Consider the following 24,407-nt stretch of genomic DNA (forward strand, 5'->3'; position numbering starts at 1 on the left):
AGGAAAATCTCTTTGCTCAGGGCTTGTTGCTGTTGCTTTGCCATGGGTTTGTTTTTTCTTTAAACCCTTACTATACACTTGGAAAAGGGATCCTGTGCCCCAAGTCAAGTGAATTAATGTTTTGTAGGAGGGTGTAATCATTTATTAGCATTGTGCTGGACAAAGTTCTTTGTCTTTGGAGATTTGGCCGAGTGCCCAGACTCAGGCAGCCTCTGACTTTTGCTTTAGTCTCGAGATAAACTCTCAATGAAACAAGGCTGGAGCTGCCCCAGCTGACAGAGATCCAGGGAGCAAACCCTGTCAGGAGGAAGGGCTCGGAGCAGTGCCAAGCCCAGCAGAGATGGCAGAACCTGTCACAGATGTTTGGGGTGGTGTGGGATGGGGGCTGAAGGATCTGCTCACAGCGTGAGCCCCGGTTCTGGTCAGGTTTTACTCCACTGAAGCTGCTCTGCTCATCCCTGTGACCAGATCTGATTAGAAGGCTCAGTTTTCTCTCATCTGTCTTTTTTTTTTTTTTTTTTTTTTTTTCCTATGGAGTATTGAATTTACCACTGCCCAAATATCACAACGTCCCTGGCTCGTTTTCAGCACTTGACTGTGGATTCTGTTTCCTCTGGACACTCACCCCACGTCTGACTTAGGCTTTGTTTGAAACACACCGGCAGCTTCAAGGGCAGAGCCTTGAGCCTGAGCGCCGTTAATTCACTCTGAATGTCACTTTGAGCCTTTTCCCAACGTAATCTCTCCAAAGGTTAATCATAAAGTGAAGGAATGTGCTCTGGCTCCTGACACAATGCCTGACAAATATTTTCAGCAGGCCACCGCTAAAGAAACACAGGTGTGGTCTCGCTCTTAATGTCTCTGTGAGAGTGTTGTATCTTTGGAGAAACAAAGATAAATTGAGAGCTTAACCCATTGGCTTCTTGGCATTTAAAAAAAATTAAACTTCCACTTGTCCTGGTTTTGCTCATCCATAATTCCCCGGAGGAGATCGTGTTTCAGGGGGATGAAATACACTTGATGTCTTTATGAAAAATGCAAACAATGTGTTATTTCTAATGATGCCGGAGGTTTTCTGTGCTGTTGAATTCAGCAGGATGCTCAGAAGCCCAGTATTTACACAGTGAACTTTAACTGTTTTGGACTTGGAAACAAACAGTTTAAGGAGCTTAAATAATCTTACTGAAATATATTAATGATTTCTGGGATGATTCATTATTTTTTAGTTAAGTTTTATCTATCATCCAGCATTCTTGTTTAAAAATAAATTGAAGGAAAAGGAGTAATTCTAAAATTGTTTCAGTCCCCAAAGGGGACACACAAATCTGCTTTTACTAATTAGGGACATCTTGGTTTTTCTTTTAAAGTGCCACACTATTTTTTCTTAATATAACTTGTCATTTCCTTCTTTAGTCTTAGAACCTAGAATTAATAGATTTTGTTTTGTTGTGTTTCTTTCCTGAGATAGGATTGTATAGAGGGAAATGGGATGTTTTATGGAAACATAGGAAATCTTTCCAGCTCCTGTCCTGGTCACGAGCACAGCTTTTACTGAATTATGTAATGTTTACTGTGTCTTGCATCCTTAGAGTAGCTGCACGTCAGGAGTTGATATTCTGCTGCGGGGAGGAATTGCACTGAACTCTGGTACTTGCACGAGTCATTAGAGAGATGAAAGAAAGCCCAGTGCAGAGTGTAAAGAGGTCTCCCACACAGCAGCTGCTTTCCTTGTGCAAGCAATTTTTGGTTTATCCTTTTAATTGTCACTTGAGGCTGCTCTCAACCCAAGCACGTTCCTACCCTTTCCCTGAACCCTCCCCTTGGAGAGGGACAGAAGGCAGCGAGGAGGACTCGCTGCTCTTTCCCACCAGAGGCCCCTTGCTGTGGCTCTGGGGGAGAAGACTTCAAAACCCTTTCCCCCCTCATGTTTTACCTCTGAGATTACTGTTTGCATTTATGAATCCAAACACTGCTTGAAACCCCTCAGTGTGCTGAATTTTGGTCCCTCCACTGCATTTCTCAGTGTGTCAGGCAACGTTGGCTGCAGAAGGTTATGGTCTTCTAACCCTTTGGGCAACCACACTTTGACTTTCCTCAGCTCTTTGGTTTTTATCCTTTCTGTGCCTCCATGAGGTGATCCTGTTACTCCCTTACCACGGGTGTGAAAGTAAACCCCAAAAAGGTAGAGAATTTCCCCCTGTTTCATAGGAAGTCTGTGGCAGGCCAAGAAGTGAAATTCAGGTTGCTAAAACCCTGGGTTAGAGCCTGACCTCTCGCCCTCCTTCCCCCGGGGAAGGTCCCAGGGAAGGGAGGTCCCTGCTCATGGAACACTCACATAGAACCCACCCAGGAATGCAAGTTTTAATGCCATCCTCTAGTCCATGGACTTTCACTGAGGAATTCCTTCCCCGAGACACGCAGTCTGGGCTTGACATGAAAAACTGATTAAAGTAGCTGAAAAAATCCAACAGTACTTTCCAGTTTCCTCAAGTATCAGTTCCATTTTCCAGTGTCTGAAATCTGGTCAAATTAGAATGTTGCCTTTTGGATGTCTGAGGGGGGAAAACCCCCTCCTACTGATAGATACTCATTCAAGGCATGCTGCAAAGTGACCATTATGATATTCCATTTGTCAGCATGTGCTGCACTCACTTGTTCTGGATCCCTTGGGCAGGCTGCCTTCAAATCAATATTAATTATGGACCACTAGACAGTAGCTAATCTGAAAGAAAGAACAGGTTTCATTTAACAGTTGACTGATGGTTACTTCTTCCTTGGGGTTTGGTTTAGTTCTGGTTCCTTTTTTTTCCCCCTTTTCCTATCACAGTATTGGAGCATTAATTATGTTTTGCTTTATCTAGTATTTTTTTTTTAAATGTATCACCTTGTTTTCCATAAATCTAACGTGGCATTCAGAATATCCAGCATGCTTCTGACTGAGATTCTGTAAGATTCATCAGCACAGTTCAGCCCCAGCTCTGATGCCTTCAGAGAGCTCACCCCTGGGTAACATTTTCATTCCTCCTGGCAGCTGTCCAGTGAACAACAGAGGAACCTGACAAAAGTGGCTTTGAAATGTGTGTTTATTGCATTGTCATGATGCCAGAACGAGCCGTTTGTCTGGAATTTGTAAAACTGCTGCTCCTACTCGTGTCTGAGATTCTGCAGAGTGAGCTGTGCTAGCTGAGAGCTGGATGCTCTGCTGGCTGAGGCTGGCAGCTGATTCCTGACAGGGTTCGATGTGTGTCCTGCTCCTCCTTCACTGCGACTGGCAGCTGAAGGAGACCTGCATTTTAGAAGATTTATTAGCAAGTGTGTCGGTAATAGTGAAGCTGTGGATGTTGGATACAAATTTGTTGTAAAATTAGTTATGTAGGAGTAACAATCCAATTAAGCACAGAATCATTAAGACTGGAGAAGACCTTTAAGATCATTGGGTCCAGCTGTCACCCCATGTCCACCACTGAACCAAGTCCTCAAGTGCCCCATCCACCACGTCCCTGGGCAGTTTGTTCCAATGCTTTACTACAGAGCTGGCGATGTGAAAGTGCTCAGGAACTGGAAGAGAAGATTGGGAAGTTCCTCAGAAGATCTCCCAGTCACTTGCCATGATCACCTACACCAACATCACTCTTGACAGCTATTTGTCCATTCTCAAACCTCCCATGGTGGTTACAGCTCATGGTCTTCCCAGCTGGATCAAACCAGACTTTCACCCAGTGTCCCGAGGGCTCCAGCAGAAGTAAATTCTTCCTGGCAGAATTTTTTTTTTTTTTTTTCTATTTTAGCCCTGCAACTCTGGGACCAAACCCCTGAGAAGCCTAACTAGTGCTTCTCCTAATGGGTTTGAGAGAAAAAATATGGAACAATAAGTAATTTCCACCTTGCTTCTGGTCAGTGCCTCAAATTTGGCACGTGCCCAGCAGCTCATGAAGTTGGAAGTTGTCTCTGTGCAGTTGGAAGTGCTGATATTTAGAATTTTTCTACCATGAGTCGTTCCTGGATTTGCAAAGAACAAAGTGTCACTTGATCTGGCCAGAGTGTCACTGCTACCCCACATTGCTGCAGCTCTGGTTGCCTCTTAGCCCTGCCCTTGTGCTTTCCCAGCCGTGAGTTTTGGGCCTCCTTTTTTGGAGACTCCAATATCTATTAATCAACATTCTTGGGTCTTCCTTCATCGCCGTAACTCGCTGGAGCCCCAGCAAGAAGAAAACTGTCAACTCTCCCTGTAAACTGAGCCACCAGCGTCATGAATTGTGCTGGAATTTTATTTATTAAGCAAAGACTCTTGGATTTCTGGCTTTTGCTTTGGAATGGCAGCCGGGAAACTCAACCCTGCCCCGCGTGTCCCTGGGGAACGGAGCCTGGATAGAGCAGGCAGGGCAGGGGTCAATCTCATGGTAGAGGTGGCCCAACCACAGCTGCTTTTCCACAGCTTTTAAAGGAAGGAGGGTCTTCATGGAGCTTAGCACAGAGTCCTCCATGCCAGGGAAAGAACATCTGCTGAAGGAATCATAAAGGAGAGACAATCCTGCTGCTCTCTTCCTTATTCCATAGCACAGCTTTGCATCTGTTACCTTTAAATCCTAAAGAAAAACCTTTTAAAAAATCATTTCGGTCTTAGGTGAAGGTATGGCAGAAATTCACTTTAATTTTTGGGGTTCCATTTTAGGCAGCAAACTGTAAATACTCTGAAAATCATAACAATTTACAACTGCACCCTGAGCACAGTTTGGGAGTGGTGTGGTTTGGGTGTTTTACATGGAATGTCCTCAGGTGAAAGGGACCCACAAGGATTGTCAGATCCTTGGCCCTGCACAGATACCCCAGGAATCATTTCCCTGCTTGCTTTGCCATCCATGTCCATGGGAACAAGGGTTCTCCCTGATGAGAGACCAGCACTGCCATTATCATCTAGATTTCTTTGAAAATTGGGGGGAAATGAAACAATGCAGCAAACGGTGTGAACACTGAGGAATGCTTATCTTTCCATTCCCCCTGCTTTAGGAAATATCCCTGGGGAAGCTGTGGGAGGTAGACTCTGAACTCTCCAGACATTTAGATTAGGGAATTTAAGAATTTAGGGAAGTCTGAATTTTTTTACAAATTGGAATGGGCATCATGTCCTTCCCATAATCAAGCATATCTAAACATAATTACAAGTTACTCATTAGGATATATCAGAAAAACCTTTAAAACTAATCTTTGTTATCACTCTGTTGTCCACTTTCTCATATCTTATGGTCTTTAGTTGAAAACACATACAATTGGGAACAGAAGTGACTTCCCTTTTTAAAAAGGCTGGTGTAAAAATAAAAGTTATGTGCTTCCACTTGTAAGAGCACAGAAATAAGTACAATTGAAACATAAAAGCAAAATACAAACATTCACAGCTTGGACTTCTCTTTTATTTTTGATAAAAAAAATTTAAAACAAACTAGGCAATACTCCAGGAAATTGTTCTTGGTGTTTTAAATATGTTGTTTTAAATTTAGGTGATCCTTCACTTTATTAAGTGGGTGGGGGGATTAAGAAACATTGTTGTACATTACCTGTTTATAAACTCTGCCTCCAGAAATAACTGAGGGGCACAATTCACATCAGCACTATCAGAAAGCAGATCATCTAAATCAAAGCTTAAAGGCTGAAATTCTTGTTTACCATGTTAACTTCACCTCATTTACTGTGTTTCTATTCAGATGAAGATGTAAATAAGATACAAAAAAAGAAATTGTTGTAGGCTGGATGTGAACTGAGATGCAAAAACCTTTTCCAATGCTTTGTGTCCTGGTTTTGACCTTTGCTTGTGCAAATGCCTGCCTGGATTTGCAGGCACAGTCACTCAAACCTCCCTCGTTGTGTCATGTACAATTTTTGCTTGGCTCTTCGTGGTTGTTGAATATCCAGAGAGCTGTGGCTGTCCCGTCCCTGGAAGTGTCCAGGACCAGGTGGGACAGGGCTTGGAGCACCCTGGGATGGTGCAAGATGTCCCTGCCCATGGCAGGGGGAGGAGTGACGTGGTCTGTAAGGTCCCTTCCAGCCCACAACAGTCTGTAATTCTGGGAATATCATCAGCATGGCTGAAGCTGAGCCACCTTCTTGGGATGGTGCTCTGGGTGATCTCAGAGGTCCCTGGCTCAGCTCCTGTTGGCTTGTGGACTTGGCTGGCTTGGGTTTACAAAGCTGAGTTGCCAGTATTGCCCATCCTCCTGAGCTGGAAGCATTCCCTTGCCTTCTCCTGCCTGTTTGTATCCATCTCTTTTTCCTGTTCCAAACACAGGCTTTGGAGCCAGAGCTGTCATTTTGAAAAGCACAGTTTCAGTGCCTGGTTTATGACCAGCAGTGCTGTGCATCATCAAGATGAGTCCCAAGCCTCCCAGATTTGAATATGTTGGAGAATCTGGGTGTGGGAGAGCCCAAAGAGTGAGACATTATAGTCACTGAGGGAGTCAGTAACATAAAAGTACAAACAACTCTTGGGTTTCCACACGTTTTTTGCACACCCAGCTGGGGTTGTCCACTCCTCAGGCCATGGATCTGCTCCCTTTGCTGGATATTTGCATTCTTTGCAGTTAAAACTCTGGCTTTTTCCTTGAATTCTTCCATTAGCAAAGCATTTTACATTCCTCTGCCATCTGCAGTTTAATATATATTATATATAAATCTGGATTTATGGGAAATGTCTTTACTTATTTTTCAACTTCTTTTGGGACATTTATTGGAGAAGATGCATTTGGCCTGGGAGGCAAGGCTGGGTTGCAGGACAACTGGGGTTTGCTTTCAGGAGAGGAGAACTCCCTGGAGGAGCAGGATTGTCTCCACTGAAGATTTACAGTCTGGCACAGCCCAGTACAAGCCTCCAAACCCTCCAAAAAGGAGCCACAGCAAGACTCTAAGACACAAGGCCACAATTTTCTCCCTTTCTGGGAGCATTTTTAATCTGGGCCAGCACTTCATTTTGGGGTTTGGCTCAGCAGTGGAAGTGGAGCTGCTCTCTAATTTCTGGGTGTTAGATGGTGACCTGATTCTTGAATGTTTGCTGTGTGGACATGCAGCTGTAGTTCAGTAGGAGGCTGCCAGGGAAAAGAGGCAGTAAGGAGACCAAGTTCCTGGGTGAGCCACCCAAATTCCTGGTGCTCTTTGGGACAGTGGCAGGACTGGTGGCTTGGAGCAGTCTGGCTCAGCCTCAGACTGTATTTGCAGAGCTACTGTGGGTGAGCAGGAATTCAAAGAACAAAGCAAGTCTGCCCAGATTATGAGGGACTCCTTTTCTGCAGAAATTTGGCACTGTGTGACAGCCAGGTTACCACAGGTTCACTTTGAATGTTTGGAAGGAACCAATACTGCTGGAACTCTTTAACCTGTTTCAGAGAATGCAAGGTAAATGCAATTATTTATTGGCTGTGGAATGCTGCTGGATTTTTGGGTTTACAAATGAATCCCTCTCAGTTCCAAACTGCCTGCAGGATTGAGACACTTGATATGAGCTGATATGAGAGAGGAATCACCTTGCCCATGTCCAGCCCACCTCCAGGTATCATTTTCCTTCACAGGACACCACCATCTAAAGTGTGAGTGAAAAGTAGGTGCTGCAGAGCCTGTTCTAGCCAGGGAACCTTCTGGGAGCACAGAGGTTCTGAGTGCCATGGGAACAGGGCAGACATTGATGTGTGGTTTTCCTCAATGCTGCCCAATCGAGCCAAAGGCTTGGTCTGGTGCCCTTTGGCAGCTGCTGAGGTGGGAGCATGATTTACCCCCTTGCAGTGATACTAAAGCTGTAACCTATATCTACAAATTAAAGTCAAGGATTTATGAACCTTGGAATATTTTACCCAAGCCTCTGAACTGCCAAGTGGAACTATTCTGGGCTGTAACCCAAAAAATAGTTTACTGAAATTCCACTGCTTTAATGATGACTTTTTTTTTTTTTTTTCCTATAGAAAACAATATGAAACATTCTGCCATCCAAACATAATTACATTCTGCATCTGGAATTTGTTGATGTTTCCTTTTGCTGCTCATACACATTCAATTCAATGAAATGGTTGGTGAATGCTGTGTATCCTAAATCGCGGTTGCTGTCGGTGGTTACAGCTCTTGCATTACAAAAGAGAACTGTTGGATGGTGAATTCCAGTGGCTGCTGTGTGGAAGGAGCCCTGTTCTGTCCTTTTTCTCAGAGGGTTTGAAGAAGTAGGTCAGTCAGGCTGAAACATGTCTTGGGAATGAAGGTGAAAGCAGTTGGGTGTACATCACTCGACCTGGTCCGTGCCCTGTGTGCACAGCCAAGGCTCCTGCAGCTCTCACTCAGCAGGGATGCTGGAATCAGACTGGAAAAGGCACCTGGATCTGCACTTGACAGAGGCAGGAGTGTGAATCTCTTACAAAATGTTTGGTGGTTGCTGTGGCTACTGGGAGAGCAGGGAGATGCCACAGCCCCCAGCCTGCCAGAGCCCTGTGAGGAGAACCCTGCTGGAGCTGGGCTGGGGAGATGTGTGTTTTATTTCTGTCAGCCACATCCCCAGAGCATCTCCAGGAGAAGTGTCCCATGATGAGGATGGTATGGAGCAGGAAATGGGAGATCTTTAGTCAGAGTTACAACAAGCCTGATGGGTGAATCTCTGTTCAGCAGTTGTGCTTAGACAGGAGAAAAAATGGGAGAGCAAAAGTGATTTGATGGAGTTCCAAGGATACTGCTGGCATGGATTTCAGCAAACCTAAGCTTCCCCCAGCCCTTTAACTACGGTGGAAATTAGGCTGGCCTTGGGTAGGATTGTGTGTGAAGGGCATTTTCTCTGGAATGCCTTAATCCGATGTGGCCATCAGCTGAAAGCCAGCAGGACCACGAGAGTCAGAAAACCCAGGCTGCTTCCTGCCTTCTGCCCCTGCACTTGAGTGGTTTCAGGGGTTTCTATGTGTGTTTGTGTCTTTCAGCATTTTACAATGAAGATCCCTTTCAGCCAGGGCTTTTCTGAAGTAATTTGGCAAAGTTGAGCTCCGTGCTCCTCGCCTGCGAGCTGAGGTTCAGCCCCGTCTGTCAGCAGCAGCCACTTTAACCCAGGCTGAGGATCCAGGCTCTGAAATCCCCCGGGGCTGCATTTGCTAAAGCAAGACGGTGACAGGTGAGGGAGGCACATTGCAATGCCTGGAATGAAACCCAGGCGAGTAAATGGACCTTAAACTTCCTCTGTGCTTTTATGAAACCTACAGAGTCGGCTTCGTAATTACCTGCTCAGTGTGTGCTGCTGTGCTGCCCTGCACTGCCAGACACTGAAGTTTAATCAGAGAGGCCTGCCCAGGAAAAACATCTTCAAGGAAGCACAGCAGGACTCACAGAAGCAATTTGAGACAATATTTCAGCAGGGCAGTGCAGTGATGTTATCACCAGGGTGTTACCCCAGCAAACTGCCCCTGTTCTGGCAGCCCCTGAGCTGGGTGAGGCTATCACCCTTCCTTCTCCCATTTGATCCACTGGTATCAGCCAGGGCACCTGCAATCTTGTAAATGAGGCTGGTAGGGCTTGAGAGAAGGGCAGAGGCCTCGATGAGCAGCCCAATGGACACTGCAACCTCCTCACCTGCACCAGCAATGTCCACAAAAAAACATCAGCACAGTATAAGCACATCTATCTCTGCAACTTATATCTTGCTCTCTGAGAATACTCCCACATCATCTTTTTAGTGATACCCCTGGAACTCATAAGCATTAATCAAACGCCAGGATGTCACCCTGGCTGGAAAGGAGGGGAATTTAAGACAACATGAAGCACAAATCCAAGGTAAGAACTGAGAAAATCCAGTTCCTGCAGTCATAGGTCACTACAGCCTCTCATCTGCTCTGTGAATTTATAAACAACCATTTTAAACCACAGTAACATTTTTTTGTGTGGTTTCTCCCATCCTGTTGGAAGGCTGTGCCAGAATCTTTCTGCACCTTTTTCTCATTTCTAGCAGAAATTTATTAAGGGTTGGCTTGTAGCCACTGCTTGTTGTGCAAATGTTTTCCTTCAGATTGGATGAGTTCTTCCTGCTGATTGCCCTTCTGATTTATCTGCAGAGAGCCCTGGGCGCCTCCTCTCAGCCTCACTTCTGGTGCATCCTAAAGGTGCATCTTTGCTTGTGGGAGTGGTGCAGAGAATTCCAAGCTCCTGGTTCCAGGTGATGGGGAATGTGCTTTGCAGCCAGGTCCAAAAACCTGTCTGTGCTTCACAGCCTGGGTTTGTGTCCAGGGCAATTCCAGGTGTGCTCCCATTCAGCTCGGACAAGCAGCTGGAGTGAAGGGAAGATGAAAATGTTGAGGTTGTATCCTGAATGTCCTCCTGTCTCATCACCTTGGATTTGTCAGGGTGTGTCAGAGCTTTGGAGCAGACCCTCCCCAGCCCCCTCTGCCATTCCATGTGTGATCAGGAATGGTTCATCCAGCCCTCAGACTCCAGCAAACCACCAACGGCTTGGTGGGATGGAAAACGTGGAAGTCATTAGAGTGAAATCACATCTCTTCCCATCCTGAAATTTGCTCAGCAGACAGGAAGTTTCCAGGAATAATTCAGAGCTCAGCGTGGTGCTTGCCAGGCAGACTGAGATGCGTGGGGCAGAGCAGCACTCACCTTGTCTGTCACTGAGAGATTTTGTGTCCTTTACAAGCACCTGACCCAGGGAACGCCGTGCTCACAGCAACAACTGCGTGGTAATGCAGGTTAATAGGAGTTCATGTGGCTGAGCCTTGAAACACTTAGCTCTCCTTTTCTGTCTGCCTGACAGCTTTATTGCTGCAAATACACCGAGGAGCCAGTTCAATAAGCTGAACACTATCAAAAGATTTTTCTTTATGGTCTTAAGAGGGCTTATCTGTAATTCCTGGCTGCACAGTCTTTGAAAACTATAATGTTACAGACAGTGAGGTTTTTTTTTCTTTTCTTTTCTTTCTTTTTTTCTTTTTTTTAACATGTGGTTTATTTTGAAATAAAGACCTTCAGGGTTGTTGTTAACTCTTTTTCTCCCTCAGGTCTTTCAGGGAAACTGCAGATTTGACACAGTTGCTTTGTTTTATCAGTCTGTGGCAATTTCATTGAATTACTCAATTTGAAAGATTGCCTCAACAGTGCAGAGAGTTTAACTATTTCATAGTGAACTGAAGAAGTTTTGCTGTCATCCCCTGCACTGAGCAAAGTTCCTACCTGGCCAGGGCTGCACTAGTCTGAGATTGCTCAGTCACCTTTTATTGCTTCTGTAGTGATTCACTTGTTCTAACTGAGGATTTGCAGGCAGAGTTTGCATCAGGAAATTCTTTAATTTCTGATCCAAACTGCTCCCATCATGCCCCCCTCTGGTTCTGGAAGTGAGTGGCACACATGGGGCAGGAGGGAGCATCCATGTCAGGGGTGGGATTCTGCCAAGGAAAACACTGGCTGGCAACCAAGGAAAGATCCCTGCCCAAAGGCCTTCCCTTCCCTTCCCTTCCCTTCCCTTCCCTTCCCTTCCCTTCCCTTCCCTTCCCTTCCCTTCCCTTCCCTTCCCTTCCCTTCCCTTCCCTTCCCTTCCCTTCCCTTCCCTTCCCTTCCCTTCCCTTCCCTTCCCTTCCCTTCCCTTCCCTTCCCTTCCCTTCCCTTCCCTTCCCTTCCCTTCCCTTCCCTTCCCTTCCCTTCCCTTCCCTTCCCTTCCCTTCCCTTCCCTTCCCTTCCCTTCCCTTCCCACTTAGCAGAGGCACAAAGGGGCTGAACTGGTGGGACTTGAGCACATCCCACCCATGGGACAGGGTGATGTGGCCACCCATCCCAGCACTCCATGGGAACACGTCCCCAGCTGCTGTTTTGGGACACTCACAGGGATGCCTGAGGCAGCATCGAGCTGCAAAGGATGAGTCAGGCTGAGTGTGAGCAATAAAACACCTTCCCTGGAGCTGGCAGGAATTCCCAGTGGCAGAGAGGAGCTGCAGGAAGCCTGGCACACCAGCCCTGCTGCCTTTGAGCCAGCAAGGGCCAGACCTGAGTGGTTTTTGTCTGACACTTTTGCCTTCATCTGCAAAGCTTGAAACCTGGTTTTGAAAATGATGCTTCATTGGATCGTGGGTTCCAAAGGAGATTTCTTTGAAAGAAGTACCATGAATCTCAACATCGTTTTGTTATGCTTTTACAACTCAAATTTCATCCCTAGAAGAAAAGCAAGGATTGCATGTCAGGTGTAACTGCAAAAATATCTAAGAAGAATAGGAATTGAATCTAAGTAGAATGGGAATTTAACTGAATGCTGACACAACTGGGATCTAGGAAGTAGCTGTAGCTGGAAATGTATCTGTAGGTAACCAAGGCACTGGAAATGTTTGATGATCAGTATGGGCTCTGTGGTTCTGCACTGTCTGGAGAAAGGTGACTTGGAAGTTGTGTGCTCTCACCACCTGAAAACTTTAAAATTCTTCAAGGTATCCAAGCTGAGCACTTGGTAACGGAAAGGTTTGAAATCAGGCAGCTTCTGTAAGAATGTAGGGTTTGGTTTTACAAAATGGCAGCGCTGCTGTCAGAGTGGCTGCTCCAAAGTGAGGGGTAAGCAGGAGAAGGGAACGGTTGCAAACCTGGCTGGACGTTTTTCTGCTACATCTCGTGTGAAGGAATATTTCAGATTATTGTCAATGGGGAAGATGCATTGTACACAAAGTCCACGTGGAGTCCAGCTCTGAGGCAGAGGAGGAGGCACTGCCTGAGCCAGGGGTTATGGGGAAACTTGTTCTGACTTTCTGTTCACACACAATTAAACCTCTGCTCCCAGTGGGAGCAGCTCTCACTGCTGAGAGGGAGATGAGGGGGAGGACAGACTGTTCTGCTCCTGCTTTGTTTCTGGACACCACAGAAGAGCAGCATGACCTTAATTATATGAAGTGGGCAGTTTTAACATCTTTTTCAAATTACAGAAATGAAACTCTCAAATCCTTGGAGTATTCATCTCTTTTTAGATTGGGTGAACTGAGGAGCTCTTCACAGAGAGATGCTCCTTCCACATCCTGGGTCTGCATGGGGCTCAGTTGTGTTCCAAATCCATTCTAGTCTTGGAATAGAGTTCCAAATAACACTCTGAAATTCTTGGTTTCTTCCTCTTCCAAAAGCAGAGCCATCAGTGCTTACTGAGAACAGGGCTGTAGCCAAATAAATGCAGTCTTTCTATAGAGTGAGCGAGCCACACTTTTGAGATATGATGTTCCCAGAAATGGTAGCAGGCTTTTCAAAATTGAAAACCTCTGGACATTTTATTTATGCTCCTCTGTTAACAAATGCCTCATTTGATTGCTTTTAAATGTTGTGTTTCTGGAATGAAAATAGAATACTGGCATTTAATTCTGTATGTGTTATTATTTCAGCTTAGGAGAAGGCTGGGAGATGTTTTTTTTTAAAAAGACTGGATTGTTTTAAGGTCATTGTAAATCCAAATGTTTAAATACTGACTGTTTTAACTTACTTCCAATACTCTGCAGTAATTGGTAGAAAGACTGAATCTTTTTTCTGTGACTTCTTAAAACGTTCTTAGTTGATCAAAAAGTTTTTTGTCAAAGTCTTGGCTAACTTGGTATACAAGACCCTGATAAAATCTCTTGCAATCTGGGATTTCTCTGATTTGTGGTGTTGCCTTTTAGCTGAACAGACTTTTGTGATAGTGAAAAATAAACCTATAGGCAATTTGCTTGCCAGGAAGCCATGAAGAAGTAGGATTTGGGGATATTTCGGTTTGCATGTCTGATACAAAGGTGACGAGGAAAGGGAATAGGTGTTAATCATTGGAATAGAATGCTCTGAAATGTGCCTTAGGTCTGAATATTTCTCTGATTTTTGGGAAAATTTAAATTTCTGCCTGATGTGGAGCAGGTTCTGTCCATGCTTTGCATGTGAACAATTGTTGGTTAACCAGGACCTTTAACTGACACCCAAACTTTTGCTCTTCTGTGAATCTGAACCTGTCTGAAAGGATCTTTCAACTATCCCAAGGGCCAGGTCTAACAGTTTTTTCAATTTACCTTTTTTAAAATGTGCTGAGAAGTAAAATTATGTTCTCTATCAGGTGAAATGTCTGTGCTAAATTCTGCTTTTGCATGTCTGCAAATACTTCTGAGGTGGAGGTTTTTTTTCTGAGATGGGATTTGCATGGTCAATTGTAGGAAAAACACAGGTATTTACACTCCTACTTCCAGATCTTCAACTTGTTCTAAAAATTAAGGGGTGTTTTGGTTTAGTTTTTAATAAGTATTTTATAGTTACCTGAAAAGCCTGAAATGAGGAATGAGTTACAGACATCCATCAATTTTTTTTTCTGTGTGCTAAAAAGAGTTAGAAACCTTTGAAAAAACGTTGTGCAAAGTTTTTAATTGGCCTTTTTAATGTTTATCACTACTTTACTCCTAATTAGTGTCTAAGTTTGTCAGCTCATATGGCATAGCTGCAGCTTCTTAGATCAGAAATACTTTCTGTTTTCTCTCCATCTGGTTTCCTGTAAAAGGCTGAATTATTCTAGCTTTTATGGGTCATTGTTAAACATGGCAGGAAGGGTCATTGTTAAAAATGTTTTCAGAACTTTGATAACCAGTTTATCAACTGATTCACATGTTTAATCAGTTAATAGGTTTTCCTTTTCAGTGCATGGGAATTTCTTTGTTTATCTGAACTGAGTAACTGTTTCTACAGTGGAAAGAACTGTAGTTGACTGATAATCTTTTCAAATATCTGGAGCTTGCTCTTGTGACACAACTTGCATGGACAGATCCTGCACTGTTACTCCTAAGTCTGTGTTTATAGGGAATATTCCATCAGAACAAGGGTTTGCATGTCCATGGAAACCCCACACGGTCTGGGATTCTGGGGACACAGGGCATGGAGCAAAAGTCATCAGGCATTTTATGATAAGGCTTTTGAAGGTGTTTGTTTATTAAAAAAAGAGGGGCAGGTGCTTTTGAGAAGTGCCAAACATCCGTGGTTCCTCCAACACCTTGTCAAGAAGTTTTTTTACAATGTACTTTTATCAGAAGTGTCAAAAGGCACGTGTTTAGCATGAAATATCTCCAAGAATCACCATCCTGTGGCCCTCTGGGCACCTGTCTGGGGGCTGCACCACCTTTCTGCTGAAAAGCTTTTTTGCTAATCTCCAATCTGAGCCTGCCAAGGCGCAGTTTTTGATGTTACCCCTTGTTCCAGCATCTGTCTCAAACAAGAAGTTTGGCTCTGTCATCACTGTAATTTCTCTCCAAGTGAGGGAGTTGTATCTATCTCCTCTTAGATAACCTGTTATTAAATCACCATCTCTTCATCAGGCCCAAGAGGCCAAGGCCACACTCAGATGAAGCCCTCAATTGCTGAGAGCACTCTTGGCTCGTATTCAGCTTGAAGAAGGTTTTCTTCTGCCATCCCCATTGTAATAAGGCCAGTGTGCTCCTGTGTTTATAAACAAACTCGAGGCCAGGCAGAGCTGTAAACTTTAGTTTGCTTTTTTCAGAAAATAAATTCAATTATGTTTGCTTTCTACGTAAAGCGTGACTTGGCATGGAATAATACACAGCAATAAAGCTGCAAAATTTGAGTTTACATGACATTTATCTGCCTTGAAATTGCAGATATTTGGAGAGCCCTGCAACCCTCAATTGGGTTTCACAGGAGAACGGTGTTCATGGATTCACAGCAGCTCCTGGGAACTGGCATTTGTGAGAAAGAGTCAGCAGCTTGCTCTGTGTATTTGAGATTTTTTGATATTTTCATTCCTGTTGCTACAGGAAGGAAATGTGTTGAGATGAACACCAGCCCATGTAAAACCCAAATGTCAATGGAAACTCAGACATGGGGGTTTGGTTGGGATGCCCTGGGCTGAGGAAGGCACTGCACACATTGTGGCTCACATCTCAATTATAAATTCCTCTCATAAACAGAAAAGAGGTGAAAGTCTTGGATTAGACATAAGAAAGGAATTTTTTCAACAGTGGTAGTAAAACACTGGCACAGGTTGCCCAGAGGGGTGGTGGATGCCCCCTCCCTGGAAGTGTCCAAGGCCAGGTTGGATGGGAATTGGTGGAAGTGTCTCTGCTCATGGCCTTTAGTGCCTTCCAACTCAAACTATTCCATGATTCTCTGAAATGAAGACTATTCTGTCCTGTTGAGAGAGTGCTGGGAATTCTGATGGGGAGCCTTGGTTGGGAAACACGACTGGGCCTGGATATGTCCCAGGAAAAAGGATTCTCCTGGAGCCTGCCAGTCCTGGGTTGTGTTAAAACAGAGCAGGACTGTGCTGCCATCCAAAGTGACTGCTCTGTCACTGATGTGAGAGAGAATGAGCAGGGAGGAGGCTGCAGGGATTTGCTCTTTCCTGTGGCCACCAAAAAGCAGGAGTTGATGGGAGGGAAGCAATGGAATCTTGTGGATGTGGGTGAGAAGAAAGCAGAAGGTTGGATTAAGGCAGTTGTAAAACTTGTGTTGATTCAGCCACTGTTTCATATGGAGCATTAATTCAGTGTTTTATTTAATAAAGCAAAACTTCCTGAGCCTTGAGCAGGATATTGAACTGTGGATATTGAAAACCAGGGATACCAATCCTGCTTATGCTGTTTGAGTAGTTACCTGTTAGAAAAAATATTTTATCAAAAAAGATGCTTATTTTAAAAATACTTCTGTGAAATGTGGGGAAGATAAATGAAGTGTTACATTTGAAACCTTTTTTTTTTTTTAATTTATTGTCATTTTTCTGTTCTCTTCTACTAAAAAACTTCTCTGTGGTGGAGAGCCAGAAGCAAATTTGATCGTCCAATTTGTTGCTGGAGTTTTCTGAAATTTAAACCCAATTCATTAGGTACAACGTAGGTGTAGAGCGTGGGCAGTCATTAGGATTTCAACAGCAAATAATGCAGCCCATGAAACATCAGACTTATTTCCTTCTCATGTAAAACACAGTAATGCATTTCACCCTGGCTAAATGTGCTCTTGAGCTTTTATGTCAGAGTGAATCATGATCTAACGCTCACCAGATTAAATCTAAACGTTGCAGTATTTCCTTTCTAATTCTGGCTCTTCCCACTAGGATAATATTATTTGTCTCGTCAGTTATGTGCAAGTGTGAATGAGGAGATGTAGTTTGTACATGTGTGCAAACACCCATGGAAGCGCGGGGCCGGGGCTCCGCGAGGAGAAAAGCCCGCTGGATAATTAGGCAAAACGCATAATGAGATCCATGTCCGCAGGGCCAGCGTGGCCCAAAAGACTTTTATTTGTGTGAATTCCTGGTAGGAACGGGAAGGATCTCGCTGCCTCTCCAGGGAGGACCTTTGGGCCCATGCCCAGCGGGCCCCGAGCCGCCGGCGCAGCCGAGCGGGCCCTGAGCGGCTTCGACAGCGCGGCCACCGCGGCCACCTGCGCCCGGGCCTCGTTAGGGCCCGTCAGCCAAAGCCGCTGCAGCAAACGGGCCCAATTAGCAGCCCTGAAAGGCCCTCTCCAGCCAGCCATCACTAACACTCCAGATAAAATTTGACATCTTCCCCCCGCTCCTCCCCCTGCCCCCAAACTCCGGTTAATTGAAATGGTTTTACTGAGGGACCGTGGCTCTGCTGCAAAGGCAGAGGACTTTGCTTGGGTAATCAGCTTAAATAGCGGCCCGTTTCCTGCCCTCGCTGCTCCGAACTTCCCATTTGGGAGACATAAATACTGGTTTTATTTTAAAATCTTTTTTATCTCCAATTTCCTCCAGCTTTTCTGATGGGCCTCGTACACGACTCCGTTTCAAAGGGCAGGATGGTGCAGCCAGTAAAGTGGATGCAGACAGGAACTTCTAAGTTCAATGTTGATTGCCTTTATTGGAAGGAAGGGGTAGTGAGGGGTCTCACATGGAAAAAGTGCATCTTCTCTGACAGTCACAAACTGGTGATAATTAGGAACAAATCCACAGTTTCATTTATTTTTATACTTTTTAAACACTCCTACCTAAACAAGTATTTTGAATCTTCTGCTGCAGTTTCAGAGCCATAACCTTTTTGAAGTTAAAAAGAAGTAACAGCTCATTGTATAATTTTTATAAATATATTCACCTGAAAACATGCCAAGGTCTAGGTCAGCTGTAAGATAAGCTGTGAAATACCAATATTCTGTAAAGATAGAAGTTGTTAAAGCAACATCTGTAATTCAGTATGATACATAGCTCCGTTTCTGCCAGGGTTTGATTCTTCACTTTTCATTAATCAAGGGAATTGCCATGGAGTGGATGAGCTTTGTGGGGTCAGGGTCTTTGCTCAGGTGAAAGACTTGAGTGTGTTTAATTTTAGGAGGGTACACTGGAAATATTCCTGTGCTTCAAATTACGCATGCACACCATTTTATTCCTGTATTCACCATGAATTTTTTGTCCATCAGACATAAACTGATGGGGAAATTCTGTTTTCTAGGAGGAGAATTGACAATCAGTTTGGGATCACTGCTTTTGCGTGTTTCTTTTAAATGGCCAATATTTCTCTAACTTAACATTCTCTCATTTTCTTAACAGGCAGCAGCAGTTGGCCTAGAGGAGAAGCTGCCCTCCAGCCACAATCCTACCCCGTGGCTGATCCAGAACCTTGGGAACCAGGCACGTGGTGACCTCCAGAGATGGCAGCCAGCAGCAAACCCACGGGACCTGCAGTGACACAGCGCAGCAAAAGTCAGTGTGTCACCCTCTTCCCAGCTGACACATCAGCTCTCAGAAATTCCCTCCCACCCTTTTTAGGGATCTGCTAAAACTGTCCCATGTTTTTACACCAAAGGCTGTAAAGTGACACTGCACAGGAGTCAGAAAATCATCCATGGACTCCACTCAGATTTCTGGAGGCAGGTACATGTCATCTGCTAGGGGAGGTTCATCCTCTCTTTAAAGTCCAAGTCAGGACCCCTGTGACCGTTCTGGGATTTGCTTGGATTGGCAGGAATTGTGTTAGGAACACTGTGTGGTTGGCAATCTGTGTTCAGGACCAAAATGAGATCCCCTGAGGAGTGCTCAGAAGCTGCTCCTATGTCAAGGAGAAGTGATCTGTAGGAAAATCAAGCCTTTCATCCCACCTTTTTACTTCAAGAGGAAGGGGCTGGCTGGCGTTGATGTTAATCATATTATTTGACTGGAAACGGCTTTGGGTTCCACATCCAGAATTTCCCATCCAACAACTGGACCCAGCTCAGCTCCTGCAAGGGCACTAAAATAAATTTACAGACTTGCAAACTAAAGCTTAGGAAGCTGATAACAGTCAAGCTTTCCTAAGCATGAACATGTTAACAGTAATGGTTGAAGGGTGATTTTTTTTGGGGGGGAAGGTGTCATGTTCTTCACCTCATGGCAGCAAAGCCAGGATCCCCTTCCATCTATCCCAACCAGAAATGGATAATACTTTTCCCTGACTGGGTTTTAGGGAAAAAGCATGCTGTGTTCCCAGGTGTTTGAGAATTGAAGGATTACCTTTTTTTTAATGTATTTTATTGATGTCAGTTTATACATTTATTACCTTTTTTTAATGTCAGCCCTGTGCGTTGCTATTTCTCCAGTGCCAGTTTTCTAGCACTGCTTAATGATGAATCATGAGCATTAACTTTATGTATGTGTAATGCTTTATATATACACACATATATATTTATATAAAAATCTGGGTGGTGGCAGGGAGAGACGAATTCTGTCTGCTGCATCTTTTGTTTGGATCTAGTTGCCATAGAAACTCTAGGATCAATTTTGACAGACTAAAATACTACAAATTACACTGTCGGATGACCTCATTACACAGGGCTGGCACGTTGGATTGCAACATTGCTGAAAGGAAAAGCGTGAACGCTGCAGGAATTTCTGCTCCATGGAAAAATGTTATTTTTGGATTCTTCAGGAAGGCGTGCACATAAAACCACCGGTTCCCTGGTGAGTGACTGGTCCCTGAGACCAGCACAACTTTCATCTTAATTTTTGGTTGTGGTAGGTGATGTCATATTTGGCCATACATTTCCTTAAGCTGCAACTGGCATCTCACTGAGAAAGACCTTCATGTTTTCCTGTTAAACACTGAGGCAACTGATTTCTTACAGGAAGACTGACAGAATGAGTCTTTTTTCTTCCTTTTTTTGGTGTCATCTGCTACCTGTGTGCCTTGGTATTGATACAGCTGACGTTGGTTTTGTGGTTTTTTTACCCTCCTGATCAATTAAGAAGCATTGAACTATGCCTTGTGTCTCAAAACTGGTTCATGCTGGAAACAAATGCCCCTTTAATTCCTGAGCAGTGTGTTTTGGGATGGATTCTCAGTTGCAATAGGAGGTCCCTGCTGCATGGGGACAGCTGTGACATCTCAGGTTGCTCTGGGTTTTCCTTCCATCCCGTTTCCATGCTGATATGGGCCCTGCAGTTTGACTCAGGGAAATCTCTTGTGCAACTTTATTGCTGTGTAGTAAAAGACACGTTTAGTCCTGGGTTTTATTTAGATCCATTTATATGTTGGTATTATTTGTACACAGGGAGACAATGTGTGTGAGTTGGCAAACAGTTCAGCCATTCTGTTTTCCTTCTAGTCAAGAATATTACTCTTGCTCTATCTAATCTAGAGTTGTAAATTGCAGCAGAGGTACAAATCCAAAACAAACATTCTGAAGAATTTGAATGGAGTAGAGCCCCAATTTCCATTTCAGTTCTCTCTCTGTTGTCCAATTTGTTAAACACAAGTGGTCCCATGTGCGAGTAGCATGACTGCCAGAAGCACTCTGCAGCCATCTGCTTTTCTGGTAAGTCTTTGATTATTTCTCTGTCCAGTTTTCTATCCAAAATTAGAACTGGCAACTCAATTGGTTGATTAATATTGTATTTTTTATCATTTAACATTTCCAGCTTATGGCTAGGAAATGTCAGCAAGGTCATAAAAAGCACCAGAAATGACCTTTCCTTCTCAAGCCCAACTTTACCGTGGTAGAACTTTTTTACCACGTTGTTCCAGCCCTTCAAGAGCAGCAAGAGAATTGAATAGGAAAAGTTTTACTGTTTGAGGGTAACACCAAACTGGAAGGAAAAGACAAAACAGCCTGGATTAATCTGAGAGCTGTCTTGGACAAGTGAAGAACTGCCAGGCACTGATATAGGCATTCACATAAAGCTGAACTTAAAGCCAGCACTGCATATAAACTCAAAGGGACTAGAAGGAACCACTGGACCTTTTAGAGTCTGTGGTTTATTTGGGCTGAATTGTGGGGTTTAACACATTGGAAGTGAAGGGGAAGGTGGCTCTGAAGGAGGCACCCAGAGGATTCCTGGTGCATGCTGTGGGCAGAGCCCTGCTGTGTTTGTGCAGCTTCAAGGTTTCGGTTCACGAGCTGCATCAGCTGACAGAAACTGAAAGGTTTTAGATGCTTAAAGCAGAAATTCTACTGGAAACACTGTGAGACAAGCAGAGGGTGAGTGAGAACTCTGGGTCATTGCCCTTGTATTTACTGCATGAGCTCCCTGGTGCATGACACCGGGCTTTTGGATCGGAGCGTGCCGGGTGTGTCCGAGGTGTGAGCCAGAGGAGGCAGAAATGGTTGAGCCCTGTAGTACAGACTTGGCCAGTCAGATTGCATGAGAAAGAGTAACTGAGTATTCATCTGCTTGGTTTTTTCCCCTTTTTAAATAAATTGCATCAGATTTTTGGTCTGATCCAGCTGCATCTTGGGAAGTGCAGTGGGTTTGCAGGACAATGGTTGAAATCTCACGTGCCACATGGAGAGGTTTGGTGTTTCCAGCACCACCTCAGCTGCAGATGGGAAGGGTGAGGAAAGGAAGGGCTCTTGAGTGCAAGCTCACCTTGTGAAATGTGCCATATTCTGATGTTATTGATGGGGAAGGTGGCTGGTCCCTGACACAACCTCAGTCCATACATTCATCCTTGCATTTTTCTTACTGTGTAGGCAGCATTAAAATGTTTCTTTCAAACCTAAAGATCTCTGGAAACTGAACTCTCTTTGCACTTCTAGGATTGCCCTCTGGATGGGTGGGAGACATTGATTTTTGTGGCAGTATTATGCAGAAAATCAGAAGTTGACCAGGGCTGCTGTTGAGGGTGGACAGCTCTGGCTGGGCTGCAGCTCTCCATGCTCAGGCAGCTGATGGGTCCTCAGGGCTGTCAGAGGGACAGGGAAGGGCAGGCACTGCCCAAATACACAAAGACTCAACACACTACAAATATTTTTGTTTTAAATTATACTGGAGGAGGGGAATAATTTAGCAAGTGGGAATGTGGTGGGAGCCAGCCAGGCTGGGCTTTGCTAATATCTGAATTAGGCTTTTTAAAACAGTTCTAAATCCACCAGAATATCCTGAAAGTTCAGCTCTCCCCAGTTTAAGTTAGTGGTGACAGGATTGGGCCCTCTATTACTTTTTTATGTGGTGTAAAAAATGACTTTTCCATATTTCCAAAGCCATTATTGAATCTTTTCAAAGCACGTTGTGAAATCATTCTGTGCATTACTTGTCCATATGTACAGTAGGGTAATACAGCATTTGGGCTTTTCCCTTTTGTTTGGCTTCTGCAAAAGAATGGCAAACGAGAAATCTTTCCTCCTCTCCCCATTTTGATTTTTTTCCAGGTAGAATGATGGCAGACATGCTCAGCTCAGTTCCATATAACATATTGCTTACTGGAATAACCAATTTAGTTCTCTGCCCATTTACTGTAAACTTGGGGGTGTTTTTTTATGTATTTGTGATTTCCTTTGAACCACTTATAAACAGGTTAGAAATACCATTTCATGACTCTATTAATAATCAGGGCTCTTTATATGGGTTCTTAAGGAACCTTTCTGTCTAGTAGGAACAAACTATGATAAACAAACACCTCCAAATTCTTCCTGCTGCACAAATATTCACTGCATTGTTTTGGTATTCCTTAGAGCATTCTGCCTTTGGTCAAAATGTTATAGTCAGGGATTTAACTGGTAGTTGTTGTTTCCAGGAAGATTTCTGTTTTATTGTTCTTTTAGAGTACAAAAAGAAGTCATTTTTGCTACAGCATTCATATTGCATGAAAAAAAAAAAAAAACAAAACTTTAAATCTTTTTGGACAATAGTGAGAGTTGGGATTTTGGTGCCAGGTGCAGAAGGCTGCAAAGTTTGCGTGCTCTGCCTGATCCAGCAGAGCCAAGACAGTGATTCACTGTCCTGGACTTGGTGATCTCCAGAGGTCCCTAAATTATTTCATGGTCCTGGAAGGTTCCCTCTGCTGCTCTGGCATTTGGGCTCCTGTCTGAGCAGATTCATCTCACTGCACCTGCAGAAAACTGAGGAAAAAGACCTGAGGATTTGTGCAGTTGGCATTGAAGGGCTGGTAAAAGTAAAAGCTGGTGTAAAGGAGCAGCAGGACTGTGTGATAGGAAAAAAAAAAAGAGAAGATTGGGACAGACCTTTCAGCAGCATCAGCTGTTAGAGCAGCTCAGCTCTGTCACTGTGCTGACCTAAAATGGGTTTGGCTGTGTCAAACCTCACCTGTGCCTGTGCAGGATGTGTGGACACCATCCTTGAGCTGTAATGGTGATACCAGAGTATCTTCTCAATTCTGGCTTTGCCCTTTGGGAGGTTCAGGTGGTTACCTGTGCTTCACTCTGTTTCCTTGGACAGAAGAATGGGAAGTTCCTGAGTAGTGCTGGAACATCTGAGTGCCTTGTGACAGCACTGCAGAGAAGGGTGGTGTCACCCAAGCAATGATCTCCCAGAGCTGGAGGAGTTCAGCAGCAATGAACGTTTTCTTATTGCTTTCTTCCCTCTAAATGTAAAATTCAGGCACCAACTTCTCAGCTGTGATAACCTTTTCATGAACTGTCCTGGCTCTTAGGCTTTCACCTGTTAAAATAAATGACATTTATTAAAAAACCCCAGTCACAATAACACCAAACCCATATTTTTTTTAGGGTATAAATCTACCACTTCAATTGCAGGAGCCTGTCAGTGAATTTCTGACACCAAGTTATGTTATTTAATGAGTGCTATTAGGTAGTTCTGTCACTTAATAGGATTGAGGGTTGGAAATGCCATGTAATATCACTTCACTGGAGAAAAAATCAACAAACAGCCCTCACTTAAAACCTTGTGTTGCCTTTGAAGTTGGTCAGAGCTGCTGTCACTTCAGAGGGAACCCGCAGGGCTGTTTTCACTCCCATTTTAGGGGAGGCAACAGTTATTCTTGGCAATTTACAGTAGGGGCACTCAGAAAAATCTCCCACCATCTGACTGGGAGTGAGGAAACAGAATAGTTATAGCAAAAAATGGGCCTTTGCAGGCTCCTGTCCATAATTATCATCTCCTTCAAGGAAATGGGAATATGGGAGAAGTGCTAATGGCCATTATTGTCATGGGTTGTCATTTGCACTCAGGTGCCACCTAAAATCCCTGGGGGAGGTCTGGGCTGCCTTGTGTCCCATGGAATTAGTGGCAGCTGGTT

General features: G+C 44.2%; 1 long non-coding RNA gene across 2 annotated transcripts in view; it reads left to right on the forward strand.

Annotated features, from left to right (window-relative positions):
* Positions 1–24,407, forward strand: part of LOC128813230 (uncharacterized) — a 46,635-nt gene that overhangs the window by 22,070 nt on the left and 158 nt on the right. The window contains exons 4-6 of one of the 2 annotated variants that reach the window (XR_008438963.1): positions 18,488–18,640; positions 18,744–18,811; positions 19,746–19,873. This is a non-coding gene — a long non-coding RNA (uncharacterized LOC128813230). The remainder of the gene's footprint in view (positions 1–18,487; positions 18,641–18,743; positions 18,812–19,745; positions 19,874–24,407) is intronic. The other variant, XR_008438964.1, reaches the window with a different exon arrangement.

Source organism: Vidua macroura, chromosome 12 (genome assembly GCF_024509145.1).
Source record: "Vidua macroura isolate BioBank_ID:100142 chromosome 12, ASM2450914v1, whole genome shotgun sequence".
Taxonomy (NCBI): Eukaryota; Metazoa; Chordata; class Aves; order Passeriformes; family Viduidae; genus Vidua; species Vidua macroura.